The sequence below is a fragment of the Lactuca sativa genome, chromosome 6 (assembly GCF_002870075.4).
Source record: "Lactuca sativa cultivar Salinas chromosome 6, Lsat_Salinas_v11, whole genome shotgun sequence".
Lineage (NCBI taxonomy): Eukaryota > Viridiplantae > Streptophyta > Magnoliopsida > Asterales > Asteraceae > Lactuca > Lactuca sativa.
Genome location: NC_056628.2, coordinates 148245109 through 148261153, shown reverse-complemented (window position 1 = coordinate 148261153; position 16045 = coordinate 148245109). Strand labels below are relative to the sequence as shown.

General features: G+C 40.9%; 1 long non-coding RNA gene across 1 annotated transcript; it reads right to left on the bottom strand.

The window, feature by feature from the left end:
• Positions 1-396: 396 nt before the first annotated feature.
• LOC111898748 (uncharacterized) lies at positions 397-3321 on the bottom strand. Its single transcript, XR_002852696.3, has 4 exons — positions 3113-3321; positions 2564-2652; positions 1600-1732; positions 397-1425 (listed from the first exon to the last, which is right to left on the bottom strand). It is a non-coding gene; the product is annotated as an uncharacterized LOC111898748 (long non-coding RNA).
• Positions 3322-16045: the final 12724 nt, after the last annotated feature.

The following is a 16045-nucleotide window of genomic DNA, read 5'->3' as shown; positions in this document are numbered from 1 at the left end:
AAATGACGTTCTCACTTTGGCTGCTCACCTACGAGGACCTCAAAATAATGATATCAACATGGGTGCTTACCATGCTGCTCTGAGCTTCCTCAAAGATTATGTCGCGGAATTCTGTCGATGCGAATATGAGTTAGATCATCTGTTCGGAATTGAAGATTTTGTTGCAAAAATTGATTATGTACTTCCTGAAGTTGAATTGCTTGCTGATGCACTAATTGATGAACTGGTTCTTAGATTTGTCTACACAACAAAGAAGACAAACAAGAAAGATTTCTTCAGATTCCTTGATAAACACCTAGTTCCTACCAAAGCTCTTCGGAAGTTCATCAGTCGAGCATCCAAGTCTGAAGCTCCGCAACAAATGAAAGCAAAGTTTGTGAGTCAGCTGACCTAGTACATCGAAGTCTGAGAATGGTTATTCCGAGCCTACATGTTCATCAAAGAAGAAGCGAACTAAGCTGACTTGATCGCTAAGTTCACTTAGAGGGAGATTTTTGGAACCTGAAAGTGAACCTCCAGCAATCCTAATCCTTTTGTCAATTTCGAAGTCACCTATAGTTCTGAAATGAAGTCTGCTCCGGAATCTGTTAGTGTCCAGACCTGATGTTAAGAGGGTGATGTGAACAATGACAGTGAAGGCATTCCGGAATGGACCTTGTGTCCGAAATGTTTGATGTTTCGGAATCAATATTTTGTCTTTATGCAGTAAATGTATTTTTCTTTTGTTTGATTTAACTAGTCATAGGATTTGGTCTTTTTGTCAACGCGGGTATTCAGAGTGCCAGATGTAACTCTTTTATCCAGTCCTATGTATGTAATCGATTAGTACCATGTACTTCATTCTCCTATTTATAGGATCATTCAATGTTAAATCAATACACGGATTGTTCAAACCTTTTAGCAATATTCCATTTACTTCACTCACTTTACAACATTCTCTTTGTTTTTCATTTATTAACTTTACTTTGATCTTAATTCTCATTCTTCATTTATGGCTTGAACATTTGTTTAATACATTAACTCAGACTTGACTGGTCTATCCAGACTTGACTAGAACATTCATTAGTAAGTAGACATTAATCTTCGAGTATTAACTTAAGGATTAGGTTTTCAAACCTTGTCCCTACGCACCAGATCAATTTGTTCTCTCACTTTTGTTATTAGGTTCTGAGCTTTAATATTACATAGGGTGCAGATGATTCGATTCTTTATAGTTGCTGTTTAGTAGCTGATGAATTACTACAAAACCTTCTACATTAATATCTAGTTTGTCAGATGCATAATTTCGCCCTTCTTCCAGCCGACGCATCTTAACAACTCGTCGTTGTTACTGCATTCTTTCAAGGCTTCCATTTTTTGATCTTTATTTTGGCGTGTTGAATAGGTTTATTGTATCCCTTAATGTCTTATTAGGAAAGAGATCATCTGCAAGCACATTCGTTGCACCACAAACACACAATGCTTTGGAGATAATTTGATCTCTTATACTTGATGGTATAATCAAGAAAAACATGATCAAGTATTATAAAAAAATCAAATTTAGAAGCTTATGTTTTGCCACATCATGAAAAAAAAAAAACAAAAAAAAAAGAAAGTAACATTTATCATAGAAACTGGTGAAACAGCACTTGCTGGTGAGAACAACATCTTTCATCACATCTTTGCATAAAGGGCAATGAAGTTGTAGAGGAAGATCACCAACAGTTCTTGTAGAAAGCATCTCTTTAATATCCTTCTCAAAAGCAAACATAATATAACAAACATTATATAATATAACACAAATATATATAGTTAATTTTTATATATATATATATATATATATATATATATATATATATATATATATATATAACATACTCATTTGGCTTCAAAACAGCTATTGCACCACTGGTTAATGCATATGAGCCATCTGGTGCAACCATTAACATGGAATTTGGAATACCCATTGGAGGTTTCACTCTCTTTATATGAAAATTAGGATCACCATTTGTGGGACAATGCTGAATAAAATGCCCTGGTAAAAAAATTATACAATTTAACAGATTTCTTACTTATTAGTTATTAGTATCTCAATTGAAAAAACAGAAAAATATTTATAAATAATGAACGCATACATAGCCTGGAGGTGGTGTTTTCCACTCAAAGCCGCCACCACCACCCTACCTAAAATTTATTAAAAAAAAACAAATGCCTTTTGAAAAGGAAAATTGTTATAAGTTATATAAATAAACATCCCGGTTCTAATAAATGAATAGTTTTAATCTTCTTTTGCCAAGTGTCACTCTAATACAACTCCTTATTAAGATTATGTCATGTGTCATATAGATATATTAGGTAACTCATTTCAAAATTCAAATTTACATTTTCTAGTTATATGTTAAATTTGAAGTTATGATAACTTTAAAATTTTGATATATCTCTTAATTAATATTTTATTTAAAACAGTTGATTAATAATTATAAATTTTTATTATAAATGTTTAATTAATTTTATAACCTGTGGTTTCCACGGGTTATAAACTAGTGAATATATCAAGAAAAGAGAGAAGCTAAAATATTATTACCGAAACCACGTCCACCCATTCCACGCGCAAAGCCTCTAGCACCACCAAACCCATCAAAATTTTGCTTGAAAAGTCAATAAAGTCAACACCTTTTCAAAAAGATAAATATGAAATCATTTACAGGACTAACCTATGAAACGATAATAACTAAATTAATGAAAAGTAATGTAAAACTGATGTTTTATATTATTGATCAAGAATAGCATATATCCCTACATCAAGATCCGTATAAATTAAAAAAAGTAAAGAAGGTACCCTAAACCCAAAAAAACCTTCATGAAATTCATAGACCTTCAGACAAAAAAAAAGGTATACTCATTGAGCCAGTACCACAAACACTTGGCATGCGATATCAGAACAAAAAAAGCACTAGAATCTTACCCATCTTCTTTTCTACTTCTGATCAAATTAAGTTAAACAGATGACAAAGAGAGGAAAAGTTTATCTATTATCCAGAAAAAAAACACAACCAAATCGACCTCCTTTTGTTTCCATGTCAAGGTCATTCCGTAACAATCGCACAAAAAAACTCACAACCTTAGAACTTACACAATGGAAAGATGATTATAGAGCACCGGTAGTCCGTTGAAGCGTTGGTGGCACCATAATGTCAACTGATTTCCAGAGGTCGAGAGAAAGTGCATCGCTCGGGTTCAATTTCTACAAATAAATTACGTCAAACCCAAGGATTGTCCAAATTAGCAAAAATCAAAACTTGTGGATGAGCAGTCACCACAATTCCGGCCACAAATAGCTTGTTGACGCTTCCGTGATCGCCTTCTCTTGCACCTTTGCCAACTGCTTATTCTCATTCGGACACTACAAAAACATATTTTCGTATCTCGATTGCAAAAACAGAAGAACACAATGCACGAACACCTTGTTCCTTTAACTTCTGATTCGTTGAACAAAAATGAGATAATGCGTGAATCTTTTCCAATTAACAGTCGATGGCGGAGGTGTTGAGCAATCGAAGCACATGCGGGGGATTTTCAATCAACGCAAAATCCCATACCTGATGGTGCTCCGGTGGTGGTGTCGATCATAACAGGTAAGCCAGTTTTGGAGAGGCGGTGGGTACTGGATGAGTGTCAAGCAGGGAGATGGACAGGTATAGGAGAGAAGGCAAGCGGTGGGAAAGAACGGACTAGGAATTCCGAGAAGCCAAATAAAAGCGGTGGGAAACGAGGAGAAACACGTATCATCAAAAAATCGACACACGTGCCCAACCGAGCAAGAAAGAAACACGTAGCTGATAGGATTAAAACTTAATCTTGAAGATCGATTAGATCTTAAACAGGTAAAATAAAGATTAAACAGCAAGAACACGAAAACAATAAACAACTCAAGAATGAATCAAACGTGTCGAATGATTATAAAACAACCCTCAGAAGAGCTCGATCAAGAACATCAACTGTAGATGGTTAGAAGGTTTACAGGAACGATAAAGATAATCAAACCTATCGTAATTCTCTCTATTGTATTCTAGATCGTTAACCTAATATGCATGCAAGCATATACTTATATAGTAAACCTAACAGCTCACGGTTGGACAGGCCCAAACCGGAGTACAAAACTATTAGACTATCAGCCGAGCCCAATGACGCAATACTAAACGAATCTGCAACCCAACAATCTCCCCCTTTGCGTCAATTGGAGCGAGATCTTCACTTCTTGCTTGGGCCAGCAGCAGCGGCAGGTACCTTCTTCTTTACAGTCTAAAACAGATGAGAGATAAGAGCAAGTATCGTCTGTCTGAATCTGATGTACCATTGAATCATATCGTTGAAGTATTTGATATCATCCGCTGCATTCTCTTTACACCGATGGATGATCGACAGCACATGCTCTAGACAAGCAGTGGTATAAAGATGTTTATCCGCTAAGGCAAAGAGACATTTCTGTCCTTCAGCCCTAGTGAACATGACCGAATTACGTCTCGGGTCAATCTTGCCCATCTTCATCTGATTGAGATCACTGGCCGATCCAACAGGAGATATCTTCGGTTTCTTCTTGAAGACTGTGGCTATCTCCTGATCCATCAAGGCGACCTCCATGATGTAATAAACTATCATCCTTTTGAGATGGTCTATAATTGGACCATATTCAGCTTCATTCGTGAAAAGGATGTTATGCAGAACGATCCAATCATGGGGGTTGAGGTTCGGTAGATTTGCTAAGGATATAAGATGTTCGGTTCTTGCAGACCCTCTGATCACCCTGAACCGAACGTTGATGAATCTCCCTTCGGTATATGGCTTTAAAACCCGAACATTAACGATCTTCTGAGCGCTCCATGTTTGGTACTGTGGTTGAGCGGCCTTCAGATAGAATTCGATTAACTCCCTATCAACCTCAGGATTAGGATGAGGGACTTCAAAAATGTTGGAGAAGGCGTGGAAGATAAACGCCTTTCGAGTCAAGGGCATATCGAACTGCGAATCGACAGAATTGTAGCAGTCGAAGGAGATCACCGGTTCGAGCCATAGGATGCTTGGAGTATCTATGGCCTCCTTTATCATTCTCTCCCGAGTCCAAGCATGGAAAAGAGTCTTCCTGCTCTCGAGGAGATCGTGGGCTTCTTTCTTCTTGCGTTCGGCTTCTTCAGCTTCTCGCACCACACGAATGTTTTCATTTTCAACATTGCGACTGTTTTTGCGTTTCAGCAAGTCAGCAATGGTTTCTTTATCATCTTCATCTTCTTCCTCAACTATTTTCTTCCCTTTATCCTTCACACCCGAACCCGAAGTTTGACCAGTAGGAGGAGGTTCGGTTGTGTGAGCAGCTTTTGAGGAAGGGGGTGGTTTCGATCCGGACTTCACTTCTCCCCCTTGTTTCGGAGTGGACACGAAACTAGGAAGCCGTTCAATTTTGCTAAGAAGGTCCAGGGCAGGAGCAAGTTTTTCAGCAAGGGTTCGCCTCACCGAATGATTGAGAATCGGATCGTGTGCTTCCAGGATGTTGGATAGGGCAGAGTGTACATCCGAAACACATGTTTTGATAACCTCCCGTTCGGATCGAAGAGCCTCAATTTGTTGCTAAGAGTTTGAAAGTTGAGCGCTCTTGACCTTGAGGGCGGTGGTTTTACTTGCCAGAACGTCCATTAACGAGTTTTCGGCAGCGAGATCCTCTTGAAGTTTAGCGAGGCGCTCGTCAATGGAGGCACGAAGGGCCGAGTTGTCGATGCTGATGGATTGGCGAAGGGTAGCGAACGACTTCAACTCCGTTGAGACGAACGTGGCCAATTGTTGAACGATTGGTTCCAACGTTGTCTTTGTAGCATCAGCGCTCTCCTGTAAGGACTTCAACAGGGAAGAGGCTTCAGAGAATAGTTTATCGACTTTTGCGGTCGCAGCCTCACAAGCTTTTGTGGAGGCGTCTATTGCTGCAGTGGCAGAGGCGACGGAGTCATGCTGAGCCCTGGAGAAGGCATCAACAATCTTCTGAAGAGCGGCTTCAGAGAGAGAGGACCGAGTGTTGGAGGATGAAGCAAGAAGCAAGTCAACCTTCTCATTTAGCTCTTTAAGATGCTTCTTTGTTACTGGAGCATCGTCCTCGTCGTCGCTTTGGACCTGAAACGGACTAAAGTAGACCGAATCGAAGGTCATATTTTCCCCGCCAAGGAAAGGATTATCTCCATCAGAGGCATGATCTGGAGATGTTGGGGGTGGTGAAGCTGGGGGTGTTGTGGTATGTGTAGGTTCAGGTTGAGTGTTGGTGGGGGTAGTTTCGGGTGGTGGTTGAGTGTGGATAGGTTCGGTTGTATGCTGGGTTTCGGTTGTATGAGAGGGTTCAGTTTGAGGTGGTGGTTCGGTTGCATCGGTATGAACCCCCGTATCAGATACGTTGGTTGTAACCTTTGCAGTTGTTGTGGTTGAATCAGTGAAAATGGATGGTGGTATAGGAAAAGAAGTTTTAGGAATGGTGGTAGAGGGGTTTATGGTGGGAATGGAAGTAGGGATTGTTTGAGTAAGAGAGGGAATTAGGGAGACATGGATTTCCATGTCTGGGGTAGGTGATCGGGGTGGGGTGTTGTCTCTGGGAGGGGTTTCGCCTCTTTGAGAGTCGTCCGAATCCGAACTCTCACCTTCTGAATCACTCGAAGAGGAAGCGATTACAAGCTTTCGCTTCGGTTGAGTCTTCCGTCTCTTCGGCTGCGGGGACTGTGCAACTTTGGTTGGTTTCCTCTTCCTGGGAGAAGGACCTTTAGCCCCTTTGGTCACTTGTTTCCCTTTGTCTGCCTTTTTGCCCCTATTAACAGGCTTATCAGCGTCATGGATGGACTTGAGCATTTCCGGTGTGAGTTCCCTCGGTCCAGACGCCTTGAACTCCTTAATAGTCCGGATGATCCGGCTGTCAGATGGAACATCGCCGTACATTGTCTCCGGAATTGAGCCAATGAAAGAAAACTTGGATGCATCTGAGACGATAATCTTCGTGGTATGAAAAGTACCGATCGAAGACATCGATGCACCGGCAGCAGTGGGAACATCAAATTTATCCATCGCCCATTTTGTGATGAGAGTCCAGAACCGGGCATACGACACCTCAGAATGTCGTGAAGAAGAAGAAAGGCTCTGGATGAGTTGTTGCCAGAGAACAAACCCATAGTCAAGATTGACACCGTTGTAGACGCCATACATAATCGACAAGAAGAGTCGACTAGAACCATCGGATCCTGAGCTCCGTTCAGACAAGCCCTTGAAGAGGACGGTGAACATGCCGCTCCACTGTGGCGGCAAGCAGGATTTTTTAAACTTCGCGACGGAGGTGAGCGCCTCCGTGTACCCCATATTGTAAAACATGTTGTAAAGATGCCCAATCGGAATCGTCTCCGGATTAATTCTTGAAGGGTCAGCAGCAAACCCTAGCAGTGTACCAAATCATTGCCTTGAAATCGAGGTCTTGTGATCAGAAACCTCGAAGAACACCCTGTCGACTGCTTTATCGTAATGTGCAGTCGCATACACCTGCGATAGGAGCTCCATGGGCACAGATTCAACCCTAGAGAGTGCAGGAGCGATTTGTGAGTAATTCAGGCACTCCATGATCGGAAACATGTAGGAATCGTACACCTGAGGGGTTAGGTCAATCACCAAACACTATTGAGGGCGAATGGGAAGGATGTGTGAGGTGGCATGGACTGATGATGATTCTGCCATTGTTGAAGTTGGGATGAAGAAGATGAACAATAAAGGCTTTAGGGAATTTTTGCTCTCTTGGAAAATCGGATGCAGTATAGAGGTAAATGGGAGTGGAGACTGCCTTTTATAGTGGGTGAAAGGAGAGAGAAAAATCTATTCAAATCTTCTATGGAAATACGAAAAGGTTTTCCGGAATGACAGATGCGTGACAGTTAAGGCATGCGATGATCACGTAGGAGAGAGAGTGTCAGATTCCTAGGAACACGCCGCCCAACAAGCGCTGTTTCAGAAGAAACCGTTTCAAATCCACACGCGCCTGTGTAATGCCAGAGAGGAATCGCTTGAAGTTCGCACACACGTCCATTATGTCAGTTAAAGAATGGGCGTTTCAAATTCGCATGCGTCCCTTTTTTTTAACCGCCGTTTGAAATTCAATCCTTTTATCTCCCGCCTGAGTCAGCAACCCTTCATCTTATCTTTTAAATGGCATCTTTTGAATTAAGTTCCCACGTGGATGATTTTTGACCACGTCTTAATAAGTAACCACCAATGCAATAAAACAGCCTGTAATTATTAGTACCAAGCAGAAAACTCTTATCTCATGTGAGAAGAGAGTGAGGTAGCTCACGATTAGAATAAATGTGATAGCCTAATTGGGAAGACAAGGTTTGTTTATACCAAGTCATTAAGGCTATTATTTAGAATCTTATGAGGCTTGGGACACATACAGCAGCATGCTTCTAGGGACACTTAACTAATCCAACAATTATATCCCCCATAAACGAACGAACACACAAAAATAAAAAATAAAAAAATATTTTTGGAGTTTTTGATATATATAAAAAATAAATAAATAAATAAATAAAATAAGCAAGAAAAAAATAAGACTTAGAAAGAATAAAAAAACTTTAGAAAAATTTGGTAACCGAACCCGAACGTTCGGTTGGTTTCGGTTGAGAAAAGTTTTGAAAAACCGAACCCGAGCGTTCGGTTGGTTTCGGTTTTGAAAAATTTTGAAAAACCGAACCCGAGCGTTCGGTTGGTTTCGGTTTAAGAAAATTTTGAAAAACCGAACCCGAACCTTCGGTAGGTTTCGGTTTTGGAAAATTTTGAGAAACCGAACCCGAACCTTCGGTAGGTTTCGGTTTTGGAAAATTTTGAGAAACCGAACCCGAACCTTCGGTAGGTTTCGGTTTTGAAAAATTTTGAGAAACCGAACCCGAACCTTTGGTAGGTTTCGGTTTTGAAAAATTTTGAGAAAACAAAGGAATTTAGGCATGCAATCAGAAAATACTTTTGACAATAAGATGAACAACTTAGAACATGAAATGTACAACCAAGAAAACTACCTCTGTGGTGATGAGCGAGTCAGATAATTTAACCGAACCTGAACGTTCGGTCAATTTCGCTTCTTACGTTTGAGGTTGAGAGGTAGTTTGAGGTATGAACTCTGATTCCATCATACCTAGCCCTTGTAAAATTCTGGTGAATGATGCTTCAGGAAGAGCTTTGGTAAAGACGTCAGCCAGTTGATCAGTGGTTCTTACAAAGTGTACTTCAACGTTTCCATCTTCCACATGATCTTTGATGAAGTGATACCTCAGTGCTATGTGTTTGGTTTTAGAGTGTTGCACTGGGTTATGACAGATCCTAATTGCACTTTCAGAGTCACAATATAGTGGGATCTTTTTCATATTGAGTCCATAGTCTCGAAGTTGACTCTGGATCCAAATCACTTGAGAGGTGCAGGATGCAGCGGCTATGTATTCTGCTTCGGCAGTAGACAACGACACGCACGTTTGTTTCTTTGATTGCCAGCTAACCAACTTCCCGTCAAGGAATTGACAGCCGCCAGTGGTGCTTTTTCTGTCGAGTCCACATCCTCCAAGGTCTGCATCTGAGTAGGCTTGAACGAAGAAGCCTGAGTTAGAAGGATACCATAGACCTAAGGAGGCAGTTCGCTTGAGATATCGTAGAATGTTCTTCACTGCAAGCATGTGAGGTTCGCGTGGGTTTGCCTGAAATCTAGCACAGTAACACACAGAAAACATGATGTCAGGCCTGCTAGCAGTAAGATACATCAGTGAGCCTATCATTTGACGATAGAGCGTGATATCAACAGCCGGTTTGTCCAAAGATGGAGTTAGCTTGGTGTCGAATGCCATTGGGACTTTGACTTTGGAATCTCCCATCATGCCAAATTTTGCTAAGAGAGTCTTCGTGTAAGCTTCCTGATTGATAAAGATGCCTTCGGGTCACTGTCTAATATTTAAGCCAAGGAAAAAGTTAATAGGACCCATTGAGCTCATTTCAAATTTAGTCTCCATCAGCTTTCTAAATTCAGCTGTTAGGATGGGATTCGTTGAGCCAAAGATGATATCATCGACATAAATTTGAACGATCATAAGGTGGTTACCTTCCTTTTTGCGAAAGAAGGTTGGGTCAACCGAACCTTGTTTGAATTTAGACATCTTTAAGAATTTAGTTAGTGTTTCATACCAGGCTCTCGGAGCTTGTTTGAGTCCATACACAGCTTTATCCAGAATGTAGCAATGATTGGGATACTTTTCGTTCATGAAACCAGGAGGTTGCTCCACGTACACTGTTTCTTCGAGTTCTCCATTAAGAAAGGCACACTTGATGTCCATTTGGAAAACTTCAAAGTTTTTGTGGGCAGCATAGGCTAGAAATATCCTTACAGATTCCAGCCTAGCTATAGGAGCGAAAGTCTCTTCATAATCAATCCCTTCCTCCTGACAATATCCTTTTACTACCAGACGAGCTTTGTTCCTTATAACGTTCCCTTCCTTGTCCATTTTATTCCTAAAGACCCATTTGAGACCAACAACCGAGGCATCTGGAGGAGTTGGAATGAGGCGCCAGACTTTGTTCCTTTCAAATTCGTTCAGTTCATCTTGCATCGCTTGAACCCAATCGGAGTGATCGAGAGCAGTGTTAACTGTCTTCGGTTCAACTTTTGATACGAATGAGTTAAACATGCAAAATTCAACTTTGGAAAATAAGGATGTATGTTTTGCCTTGAGTTGTGATCGGGTCAGAACCTTTGCAGAGACATCCCCAACCACTTGAGTGATAGGATGATCTCTGGTCCATTTGGTGAGGGGAGGGTAGTTTGGATCAAAGGTTGGGTCCAGTTCAGCATTGATCATTTCTTCTGGCTCGGATTGGCTTTTGTAGTCGATTGACATATCAGTTTGCTCCCCCTCGATATGTGAGCTTTCTGGAATGCTTTGAGAAACTTGAGGTACAGAGGTTTCTTGTGGTGCTGGGCTTTCAGGCGTTGATGCACCTTCGGATGGTGAAACACTTTCGGTTGGCAAAGTGCTTTTGGTTGGCGAAGTGCTTGGCTCCCCCTCAACATGTGAGCTTGGCTGGGATGATAATGGTGGATTCTCCCCCTCGACTGAAGCATTGGGTGATGGAGGTTCGTCAGAATTCGATCCTCCTTCATTTATTCTACTGGCAGCTTCTTCGACAATTTGCTTCATGTGGTCTACCTTGTTGTCTGCAGCGCCTGCTTCTGAGAGAGTAGCTTTCTCTGGTTCGTCAAATAGCTCCCTAAACTTCTCGAATAGATTAGCGATCGTGACTGTGACTTGGCCAGTTTGAGGAAAGTTTTCCCCAGCAGTGTCTTCATTGGCCTTTAGCTTTTTGACATAGCTATCATCGAAAGTCACGTAGTAAGTCTCTTCGATTTTCCTCGAACGCTTGTTTAATACTCTGTATGCTTTGGAAGTGAGAGAGTAGCCCAGAAAGATTCCATCGTCGGCTTTGACATCGAACTTGTTGCGGTGTTCTTTAGAGTTAAAGATGAAACACCGTGAGTCGAACACGTGGAAAAATTTCACATTGGGCTTCCTATTGTTGAGAATCTCATAAGGTGTGAGCGTGAATCGCTTGTTGAGATATGACCTGTTCTGTGTAAAACAAGCAGCAGAAATAGCATCAGCCCAAAAATAAAGAGGTAAGGAAGCGAAACTTAGCATGGTTCGGGCAGCTTCACATAAAGATTGGTTTCGTCTTTCGACAATTTCGTTCTGTTGAGGTGTGTAGGGAGCTGAGAAGTTGTGACTTATTCCCTTTTCTGCCAGGAATTCTTCAAATTCTTTATTTTTGAATTCCAGACCATTGTCGCTCCTGATGTTGCGAACGACCTTCTTGAGCTGTACTTCAATCTGCTTGATGAACACTTTCAGCTTATGAGTCGCTTCAGATTTAAGCTTTAGAAAGAACACCCATGTAAACCGTGAAAAGTCATCAACAATAACAAGAATATACTTGCTACCACCGATGCTTTCGATAGATGATGGACCACACAAATCAATATGAAGTAATTCGAGTGGTTCAACAACTTTAGTGTTAATTATAGATGGATGACTTTGACGACTCTGCTTCCCCATTTCGCATGCAGCACACAAATGATCTATATCATACTTGAGCAGTGGAATGCCTCGGACATGACCTCCAGTGACAAGTTTGTTGATATCTTTAAAGTTGAGATGAGAGAGTCTTCGGTGCCACAACCAACTTTCGTCAGATTGTGCTTTTGATAACAAGCATATAGCTGGGTTTCCTTTGATGGGTTTGAGGTTTAGAGGAAACATTTCACCCTTACGCTCTGATTTGAGAATAACTTTCTTTTTGTTCTTCTCAATAATTTCAGAACCCTCATCGTCGAATGAGACTTTGAGACCGGTACCTCCAACAAGCTGAGATACACTGATGAGGTTGTGTTGTAGTCCTTCCACGTATGCCACCTTCCTTATAGTGAAATCACCATTGGTAATCATTTCGTATCCCTTTATGGTGCCGAAGGAGTTGTTTCCAAACTTGACGTTGCCACCATTTGTAAGAGACCTGTATTCCCTGAGCTCTTCTTTCTCCCTGTCATGTGACGCGAGCAGCCACTATCGTTGTACCGTTCTTCGTCAAACTGCTCGTCACTGATTACCTGCAAAAATTAAGCAGATTTAGGAACCCAAAGTTTCTTGGGTCCACGTGAGCCTTTCATAGGTACAGGAATAGTAAGAGAGATGTCAACAAGATATGTTCGTTTTATTAGTGTTGTTTCATCTTTCTTTTTGATGGTAAAAACTTTGATTTTATTAGGATTAGGTGCGTTCGGTTTAGACTCTGGTTTGGATGCAGAAACCTTCTGTTTGCCCTTTTGTTCAGCTGACGAATGAGATTTTTGAGAATGAACAGAATGAACTTTAGATCGAGATGGAGATGAATTGGAAGAATTAGAAGAATTAGATGAGTGAGATTGAGAGGGCTTAGATTGAGATGACTTCTTGGCTGGAGACTCTAGGTGACCCTTTTGCTTTTGATCATTGGTGGGACTGACCTTAGAGTTTTGATCTCTTTTGATTTCAGAACCGAACCTTTGCTTTCGGTTGGTTTTGTTCTCTGAACCGAACCTTTGCTTTCGGTTGGAGTCATCCTTAGAACCGAACCTTTGCATTCGGTTGTTGTGGCTCTCGTGCTTTTCAACAGAATTATTCTCAAACTTTAGGTTCTTGTCTTGATGTGAGAAATAAGCATTCTGGGATTGCCAGAATTGTTTCCTTTCAGAGATATTCTTCATGTATCTCTGATTCCTTTGACGTTTCTGATTCCTCGTCTGCTTCGGTTGATGATGGATGTTGGCTTTCATTTTTGGTTTCTCTTTCGCTGGTTCACTTTGAACTGAGGAAGTTTCACTTTGAACTGAGGAACTAGAGGGAATGTCTTCTTTTGCCGAACTTCCATTTTCTTGAGGAATATCTTTCATACCACTGGTACTTGGCACATCAAAATTATCAGGCTTGTTCAAGGGTTCTGGCACGTATCTCCCTTTACTTTTCCATGAGGTCCTTTCAGATAAGCCTACCGTTTCATCAGCATTATCGATTGGAGTTGACCAGAAGAACTCATCGCAGCCATCAGCATTGTCTTCGTTTACAATTGCTGTGAGTTCAGCAGTCTGATGTTCGGTTACTCCTGTGACCTTGTACACTTGATTTGGAGTGGTCCTAACCTTTTTATATACAACGACTTTCTCTGCTAAGATCGGGGACTTTTGTTGGGACAATCGAGCAAACTCCACTGATTTTTCTGAAATTAGATTCTTGTGGTTTTCAGGTTTGCTTTTCACAAATTCTGAGCAGTCAACCGTGTCCTCTACAGAAATTTCACTCATATTGTCATCCTCATTAAGCTCAGATGCATTTTCAACATCAATTTTGTTTTCTGAGCTTAAGTTGGCGTTTAAAGAGTCAAATTTTTGTATGGTTTCGGTTCTCAGTTTCAGTCTATCATTTTCATCCAAAAGGTTTTTGAGCATGTCCTTATGGTCCTTGGATTTAATGAAAGATTCAATTTTGTCCAGTCCATACATATAGGTCGGATTGACGTCATCAGATGATATCACACTCTCACAATTATAAGCTTCAGCATCAATTTCATCCTCCTTAAACTCAAGGAAGCGCAAAATCATGTGATGAATCTTTTGTCCTATTTCACAATCCAAGTGAAGTTGAGTAATATTAGTGTAAAGACGTTTTGCAATAAAAAAAAACATTTCGCTGTTTTAACAGCTTTAAATTGTCTCTTTGTAAATAAATGTTTTCATCTTTTATTTTGACTAATTCTGACTCCTTCAACTCGATCCACATGCGCCGTTCCTCACTCTTCGAAGACACCCTGCTTAATTGATCAGTTAGGTTAGAATTGGTGACTTGAGTTTGAGTTAAACTACTATCAAGATGAGAGATTCGTGAATTAACACTTTTTAGTTCTTTTTCATATGAGCATTGTGGTACTTTAAATGAAACAAAAACCGATTGTACCTTCTTGATCAGTTCATCGAGCTCATTGAACTGCACGCTGAGCGGTTTGGCTGTAAAGCACATATCCTGCTGCTCCTTCGGTTCATTGCTCCCACTATCAGTATTGTATCCCCTCATCTGAGATACGTCAGACACCATCAAGCACCTTCCTCCATTGCTTTCCTCTTTTGCCACACATGCCTTTCCATGTGAGGGCTTCCTCACTTCATCGTCTTCAGATTCGGTTGACCAAACTTCCACGCCACCGAACTCGTCATCAGCAACCGAACCCTGCACAATTAGAGCATTCATGGAAGGTTTAGCGGTAGATTTCTTCTTCCTTATCTCATCAAGCTTTTTCTGCAGCAAAGCTTCCTCATCCTTTTCAGCCATCTTTTTGAGGACACAATCCTTTGCATAGTGGTTTTTCCCTCCACAGTAGTAACAGCTTACTCCATAATCACCCTCTGCCTTCGGTTCCTTCTTAGACTCTTCAACCTTCGGTTCATCTTTAACCTTTTCTGAACTATAACTCCCCTACCAGTTTCGGTTTTTGTTACTGGGGAATCTCTTCTTAATGAACCTCTTGGGGTTAGACACCATCATAGCATAATCCTCAAACGTGAGGTCATACTCCTCCAAGTTGAGGTCTTCGTCCTCCATTACAGCTTTACTTTTTGACAGGAGGGCCAGCGAACCTAGGCTTGAGACAACATTCTTTTCCTACAGCACAATCTTCTCCTGAGACTTGAGAATACCCACCAGTTTCGCCAAAGAATATGATTTAAACTGCTCATGGGCTTTAACTATAGACACCACTGCTCTCCACTCTGATCTTAGACCATTTAAAAACGTAACCTTCTGCTCAATAAGCTTCCTTTCGATGTCATGTTTGATCATCTTGCTGAGAAGATGATTGAAGCGATCGAACGTTTGGGTCACAGTTTCTTCGGTTCCTTGCCTGAATTCTCCAAACTCAGACAAGAGTAAGGTTTGGATAGAGTGTTCAAGATCCTCGTCTGTAGAGTACAATTCACGTAGACTATCCCAAACTTCCTTTGTCATCGTGCATGAACTTACCAACCTGAAAGTGTCGGACTGAAGGGCGAATCTGATCAATCTTAACGCCTTGATATTGCACTGGAATTTATCTTTTTCATCTTGCGCAATATCTTTAACATCCTTCAGGAGATCATTATACTCCTTTTGAGTTTTGATAATCCGTGAAGTTGCAGTGTGAGAAAACGGTCCATTAATAATTGCTTCCCAGATGAGGTATCCATTATCCTCAGATCCTATAACATAATCTTCAAAGTGATGCGCCCAGACTTCATAATCGTGGGTGTATAGGATGGGAATCTTCGTTGTTGATCCAATGCTGTTTGAAATATTGATGGGATTCGATTGCGACTCATCCATAATGATCGAATAACCTGTTCAAAGATCAGACTTGTAATAAATCAAATTAGGGCAAAACAATAAATATCAAGATACGTCAATAATGAGAT